The sequence below is a fragment of the Haplochromis burtoni genome, unplaced genomic scaffold (assembly GCF_018398535.1).
Source record: "Haplochromis burtoni strain Fernald_Lab_line unplaced genomic scaffold, NCSU_Asbu1 Contig_408, whole genome shotgun sequence".
Taxonomy (NCBI): domain Eukaryota; kingdom Metazoa; phylum Chordata; class Actinopteri; order Cichliformes; family Cichlidae; genus Haplochromis; species Haplochromis burtoni.
In genome coordinates, this window is record NW_024582769.1 from 216026 (window position 1) to 224232 (window position 8207).

An 8207-nucleotide genomic window follows, 5' to 3' on the forward strand; every position below is an offset into this window, starting at 1 on the left:
CATGTGCTGTACCAATGTACCTGCACATGTGATGTGACAATAAAAGTGATTTGATTTGATAAAGAAAAGTAAAGGCGCTTTTCTCAGATCAGAAAGAAGGAGAGCAGGACTCTAACGATGGCTTCAGTTTAGAAACAACGTTTACAGTTTAAATACGTCAGAGCACAACTTTATTGTTCAAGCTGTGGATAACCTCCTCACCGACCCGCCCTCCACCTCTGGACCCCCAGGCTGCGCCCTCAGCTCTCCTCTGAACTCATGTAACTGTGTTTGGTTTCGTTGTGACCTCGAGACTAGATTTGCTCACAGCCTCACGCGATCAACCTCCAACCTTACACGCTGAAGACGTCACTCTTTTACTCTCGCAAATAAACAATAGAAAACAAACTTCAGTCTGTTTGTTTGGCCTGATTTTACTTCTGAGCAGACTTCCGGTAATCGAATTACTTTGGTAGCTGCTGCTCCTGTTTGTTCGAATAAAGATTCATTCAAAAAAACAAACCTTAATTGTCAGTGACGTCACAGCGCCTCGTCTCCTCCGTGAAGCCGCCGTTAGCCGTTACTCATACCCGTTAGCTGGCGACTGTGAACCGGCGCTGTGAGCTCCGCGGGCCGCTCTAAGCCTCATGCTGCGGATCTTTAAAGCGGCTGGAAGCGGAGAAATGAGCGGGACCGAGTAGCTCGCTTTCGGCGCCGCTGCTAATTCTTCTTCTTCTTCGCCGCTGTGCCGCGCTCTGCCGCCCCCGAAGGCCGCAGCAGGAACTGCACCCTCACATGACGCCTGCGCACTAGGACAAACAAACACCGACTTCTTCTTCGTGCTCTTTAATTATGGGAATTCCGACTCTTTTTAGAGAACTGACTCTTTCGGCTCGACTCACTAAAAAAAGACCCGGACTTTCGGATCCCAAGCGGTTCTTCAGGTTGTTTTGTTGCATTAATTAATTTATTATCAATAGCAATATAAAATTATGCACAAAATTAACTACTGATGTAAAAAAAAGTGGTTTTATTTATATATGTTTATTATATAAATAGTCTTTTATTTATTCACAAAATGTAAAAAAATTTTTTATAAAATCCAAAAAACAACTATGTGCAGTTCAACTTTTAACTATTTAAATTTTCAGATTTTTCATTTTAAACAAATTTAAAGGAAACAACACAAGATACTGCAAACCACAACACAATAAAATATTGATTAAAATATGCAAAACACAAAGAAAAAAAAAGAAAGCCCAGGTCTTTAATTAAGGGAAAAGTTGGCATTTAGAAATATTAATATCACACTTAACTGACTGTGTTTTATTTTTCCATTGCACTGATGGGTGGACAGTTCTCAGGTGCCTGTGCAGGTTGTTTGTGGAGCCGGCTCTATATGATAGTCTTTTCTTGCACACTCTACACTCTGCCTTTTAGTGTCAATAAAATTTAAATGGTTCCAGATTTTGCTTCTTTTCTTGATGTCACTCATTTTCTTTAACATACCTTTCCAATGTAACGATGTTGTGTCTTGTTGTTGCTCCCAGCTCTCTTTCTGTCTCTCTCCCTCCTGCTCTTTTCGTGTGCTACTGCTGTTGCCAAATGCAAGGCTCTGTTTGCGCCCCTCCCGTCTCTGCTCTGCGCAAAAAAACACGGCTCCCAATAGAGAGTGAAAATGTGACGTCATTCCGGGGTAAAACCACAAAGGATTCTGGGAACAAGTAAGATAAGATAAGATAACCTTTATTAGTCCCACACGTGGGAAATTTGTTTTGTCACAGCAGGAAGTGGACAGTGCAAAAGTTATGAGGCAAAAATTAGGATACAATAAGAATAAATACAGTACACAACTGTACAGAATAGAATAAATAAAATACTATATACAGTAGAATAAAATAAAATACTATATACAGTAGAATAAAATAAAATAAATATACAATAAGATAAAAATAGAATACAAATGCTATATACAACTGAGTAAAAATACAACGATGACAGAAAGGATTATTGCACTTAGTATTATTGCACATGTGTGGATGTGTGTGTTTGTTCAGTTAAAGTCTTTATTATGGAGTCTGACAGCAGTGGGGAGGAAAGACCTGCGAAATCTCTCCGTCCCACACCGTGGGTGCCGCAGTCTCCCACTGAAGGAGCTGCTCAGTGCTGTCACAGTCTGCTGCATGGGGTGGGAGATGTTGTCCAACAGGGATGACAGCTTAGCCGCCGTTCTCCTGTCACTCACCACCTCCACTGGGTCCAGAGGGCATCCAAGAACAGAGCTGGCCCTTCGGATCACCCTGTTCAGTCTCTTCCTGTCCCCAGCAGAGATGCTGCCGCCCCAGCAGACCACACCATAAAAGATGGCAGAAGCCACCACAGAGTCATAGAAGGTCTTCAGGAGTGGGCCCTCCACTCCAAATGACCTGAGTCTCCGCAGCAGGTACAGCCTGCTCTGCCCTTTCCTGTAGAGGGCGTCTGAGTTATGAGTCCAGTCCAGTCTATTGTTCAGATGAACACCAAGGTACCTGTAGCTGTCCACAGCCTCAATGTCCATACCTTGGATGTTCAGTGGTTGCAGTGGAGGATGCTTGTGCCTGCGGAAGTCTACCACCAGTTCCTTGGTTTTACTGGCGTTGATCTGGAGGTAGTTCAGCTGGCACCAGTCCACAAAGTCTTGGGTCAGTCCTCTGTACTCCCTGTCGTCCCCATCAGTGATGAGGCCGACTATTGCAGAGTCATCAGAGAACTTCTGCAGGAAGCACTGGGTGGAATTGTGGGAGAAGTCTGCAGTGTAGATGGTGAAGAGGAGCGGAGCCAGAACCGTTCCCTGTGGGGCCCCCGTACTGGAGACGACCCTGTCCGACACACAGCCCTGAGTCCTCACATACTGTGGTCGGTCGGTGAGGTAGTCCAAAATCCAGGCAGTGAGGTGATGGTCCACTCCAGAGTTCACCAGCTTGTCCTTTAGAACCGAGGGAAGAATGGTGTTGAAGGCACTGGAGAAATCAAAGAACATGACATGCAAACATATCATGATCAAAGAACATGATATGAACAAGTGGCAAGCGGTACTAGCCCACGCAGGCTTTCACATGAAAACAGTCACACAGCGATAAAAAGAAACACAAATAATGGCAAGAAGCTGTTGTATTATTAACTGCAATAGCCGGTTGCATGACAGCCACGGGAAGCCGACGGGTAAAGAGATCGGTTGTAATCGGATTACATCGTTGAAGAGAAATTGTTCAAGCCATGTTTCATGGCTTGAACATGAACATGACGGATGGCCTGGATTGCAGACCAAATATAACGTCCCAGAACACTCCAGCTCACATGTTAGTCTGCTCCAAGTATTTCCACAAAGGTCAGTTTTCTGTTGTAGTTATTACGTAATTTATCATTTATCATAACATAATTGTTGATTTAGGTTACAAATAAGTCTTATATTGATTTGAATTGAATTTGCTGCGCTATGCTGCTTTGTTCACTGTGGCTTTGCGGGCTAATGTTTGTTGTGTTTTGTAGGCAAACCAGCCAACAAAATGCAAGAATGTGATCCAGACTGGGCCCCTCCATCAGCCTGGGTCATACAGAGTTTAAAGCTGCTACCACAGTGAGATTTGATTGGTTAAGAGAGAGAGCGCTATCAAAACAGTCACGAAACGTCTGCATATATGTGCCCAAGTGTTGTATTGAAGCAATCAAGTGATGAATAACTGTTTTCCAGTATGTTGTATTGCAGTGTTGTTTTGTTTTGTTTTTTTCATTGTTGATTTGTTTTTCACCGAAGCAGCTAATAAAGCATAATGAAATACAATTTTGCCTCTTTCTTGTAAGATTCTATAATAGAATGAAACAATAATGCCAGTTATAAATAAAGACAATAAATTGAATGAATTACGAAACACTCATTTTATTTCTATTACATCTGAAAATGTTGTGTAATATTACAACCTGAAACAACAAATAGACGCGTTGTCCTGTAACAACAGCTGTGAGATGGAATCGTCCGAATCACCAAAGTAAACTGGACCTCGGCTTGTTGCAGGGATCTGAAGTTACTAAACATTTTGTGAGTGTATGCACTCACAATTAGGACCATATAATAATAAATATGTGCGTGATGAAAGTTGGGCAGCATGCTAACGTCCTTACTCCACTCTGTATGCTCGTGTGGGTCTCACCTTTTCACTCCTTTGATTTTTTCCTCATCCTCTTTTTTTGCCTTTGCATCACGTCTGTCTTTGTACAGACCTGCCGTGTTCTCCGTCGTTTTGTACAGAACTGTTTCAGTTCATTGGTGGGTTCGTTTCAGCTTTTGTACCGTTTCCTGTCAGCGTCAGTCATTTCAAACATCGCCGTGTTTGTCAGGGCGTTTCCTCACAGCGGCCCCTATGAATGAGGCTGCTGTTCCTGAAAACACCTTCAAATGTTTTGTATTTGCTTTTATTTGTTTTGTTTAAGTTCTGCAAGAGGTTTCTTCCTGTTAAAAGGGAGTTTTTCCTTCCCAGTGTCGCAAAAGTGCTGCTCATAGGGGGTCATTTGATTGTTGGGTTTTTCTCTGTATGTATCATTGTAGGGTCTACATTACAGTGTAAAGCACCTTGAGGTGACCGTTGTTGTGATTTAGTCCTGTATAAATAAAACTGAAACTGAAAATAGAAATTACTTCTTTTCAGATTGTCACAATCAGCAGGGCTGACTGCGTGTAGAGTGAAGGGTGGACCCAAATGCAGACGGAAACAAAATGTGAAGCATTACTTGAATAACAGAAAACGAGCCATTTATTGAGGCTGGCAAAATAACTGTAAACAAAAGGTAAAATGCAAGGCTAACAATAAACTAAACTGGGTGAGCTAAATTAACTTAAAAACCTACAACAGGAACATGGACTTGACATGAGGAAACTTGACGCAACTTCTTGGCTTGCAAACAAAGCAGACGATCTGACAATGACACACTGAAAACACAGGTCTTAAATACACAGGAGGTGATTAGGGGAAGTGGGAACACATGGAGGAACAGCTGACTGACATGAACCTAATGACAGGACAGGGGAAGTGAAACTAAATACAATGAACAAAGAACACACGACTCCTTCAAAATAAAACAGGAAACACTGAAACTAGACATGACAACACAAGCTTAACAGACCTAACACGTGATGAACGATACAAGAACTCAAACATAGAAACCAAGGAAACAATAAATAATAACTGCCTTTCCTTAACTAAAGCTAAATAGGAATGACACAAACTAATCTGCCACCGCTGCCTTCCGCTCGGTCGGCTTATGGATCTGCGTCGCCGACGTGGCCGGCCTCAGAAGATGAACTGTCCTGGACTTCTGAGTTGTCAGCCTCCGGGCCGGCCTCCTGAACTGTGTTTTGTTCTCGTACTCCAGCATGTGTTTTTGTTTTGGACAATTCCCTCGGTTCGCTGGAGCTTGTTTTGTTCGGTGTTGGTCCCTCCGTCCTGGGCCCCCGCCGACCGCCCTGGGTTGGTCGTCTGTTTTTGTTGTGGGCTGTCTGGAGCCAGCTCTTGGAGGGGGGGTACTGTCATGGTCCTGGGTCGTTGACCCAGCGTTTTGTGTTTTGTGATTATTTCCCTCTGTTCTAGTTATTCTGTGTCCTCCCCCTTTGTGTCCGGTTCGGGTTCTAGATTTCCTGTTTTGTTCTGAAAGTCTGTGTCTGTTGTCATTGTGTTCAGCTTGTGTCCTCCAGTCATCATGTGTATTCAGATCAGCTGTTCTTCCCTCCTGTGTGCGATTACCCGATTACCTTGTGTGTGTATTTATAGTGGGTGTCGGCCTGTGTTCGTTGTCGGCTCGTCTGCGTTCTATGGTGTTCCTGTTCCTGTCTCTGCGGCTCTCTGCCCCGCACCCCTTTGTATGGACTCAGGTTTGTTATTTAGTTTCTCCGCGTTTAGGTTTCCGTTTGTAATTACTCATGCTTCATTGCCTGTTTTTGCCACTACCACCCTGTAAATAAACGTCACTCGTATCATCAGTTTGCTGCATTTTGGGTCCTCCTTTTCCTCCACACCACACAGCTCCCTCCGCCAGCCGTGACATCACATATCTAAAATGAGACAAATACAAAATGAACTCATAGCGCTGGGTCAGAGACCCAGCCTGTGACACAGATATTTTAATTTGTAAGTTGTTTTTTTTCTTTCAGCAGCTCAAATGTTTGCTTTCGCTCAGGTTTAGTGGCTGACCTCGCTGCACCTGAAAAGTAAGCAGGTCAGTGACACGTGTGCAAACCTCACTAACCCACATACAGCCCACTTCCACCTCCAGTGGGCTGAACCAGTGAAGCCGCCCTTCGTGTTAGTGTGGATCACAGTTAATGTGAGCGCTGGTGGGGGGGTAATCTGTGAGGAAAACTAAAGGCTGTGCGATACAGTCAAAACTCACACATCGATGTCCTCACATGCATTTTCCAAAGATGTTCAGCGGGCCACACTGGTGTCTTTACGAGGTCCATTCTTTTCTTTGTGTTTTGCATTTCCCTGATGTAGACAGATGTGAGAGAGGTTGACGGTGAGCGGATGTCTTCTTCCTGTGTCGCACTAACACAGGAAGCATGAAAGAAGAAGCCAAACCTCTGACATTAGTCAGTCTGAGCAGCGCCTCACAACTGGCAGAGCAGCAGCCCTGAAGCTCGTCTGACAGGCACCAGCGAGTGGAAGCGCTCCTATCTCTGTCATCGCTCCAAGCTGAAAGGTGAGTGTGTCTGCCGTTTCTACCTGAAGCTCCTCGTCAGCTTCAGGGTCGCCTGGGAGATTCTGGCTTGGCCGTTGAGGGCGAGCGCCACAGAAGTTTTCCTTCCTGCGAGCCTGACGTCTGCTCTCGCTGGTGTCGATTAAAAGCAGCTGGAGGCCATCTTTGTAAACCTGCTGAGAACATCTGCAGGGTTTGCTCCTTCTTTCACACTTCATCATCAGCCAGCTGTGTGTGATCGCACCATCTTTAATCTGAGATCAGGTTCAAACCAGTTTGAGCTGCAGTGGCAGGAAACAGCTGAGGGCGGGGCATGCTGACATTCCCGACTCCTGATTGGTGTCGGGGGTGTCCCCAGGCGTTTCCACTTCCCTCACATCTCTCCTGTGTATCTAAGTCCTCCGTGTTTCCTCTATTCTTTGTCGGGTCATCTGTTTACGTCACGTCAGGTCACAGAGTTTACTTACAACTGTTCATGTTTGGATTAATCCGCGTCTACGTTTTGCATGTGCCTGTTCATTTTCATGTCTCCTGCCAGAGTTTTCATAGATTGTTTAGTTTTCTTACTTTAGGTTTTAGTTCAGTTCCATCGCTTGTTTCGCCTTGTTTTGTTTTTGTTTTCTGGGATTCAGCCCAATAACTTGACTCGTTTCGTTACTCCTCTTCTCGTGTTCTCCCGTCTCCTTGGATCTGCTCCGGAAACATGTGCAATTCCCGCCGTGACAGTCATGTGGAGAATTCAGACAGCGCCGATGAGGGCAGGTACTTCCAGGTCACGCCTCCTTCCTGAACTAAACCCCGCCTCTTTCTGTGCATCTGTCATAGTCGTCCATGTGTTTGTGGTGCACTGATTTATTACTGCAGATGTTTGCTAACACTGACTGTGTTTCACGTCGGCGCTCTCACAGTGTAAAGCTGGATCTGCGTCATCGCTTTGCACCCGCGTGCGTTCATTACCCATGATGCATCAGAGTCTGATCACAGTGTTTTCTGGTGCTAGCAGGAAGCCGAGATGACGGAGCCGGACCTCGTCAACATCCTGGACGACATAACAGATGAGGAATTCAAGACCTTCAAGTGGAACCTGAAGAACGAGCGGTTTAGAGACATCGAGCCCATCAAAGTGAACCAGCTGTCGAAGGCGGAGCGGTGCGACGCCGTGGATCTTATGGTGCAGAAGTATGACATGGACGGAGCCGTGCAGGTGATGGAGAGCATCTTTAAGAAGATCAACAGGAACGACCTGGTGAAGAAGCTGCGAAAGGTCATGGGTCAACCTGCAGGTCAGTGAGGCTGTGGGCAGGCGTGCACTTCCTTTAACCTGTTTGAGCGTTTGACATTCAGGTGACATCATCAGGGTCAGAGCAGCGTCACGCTGTGACAGGACGTGCAAACAGGAAGTGTGTGCAGAGTGTCTCTCTCCCTTTTAAGGTGCATTCAGAGCAAACAGCTGATGGAAGGAGCCGCCCGAGTCGGAGCTGCTGGATTGAACGTGTTTGTTG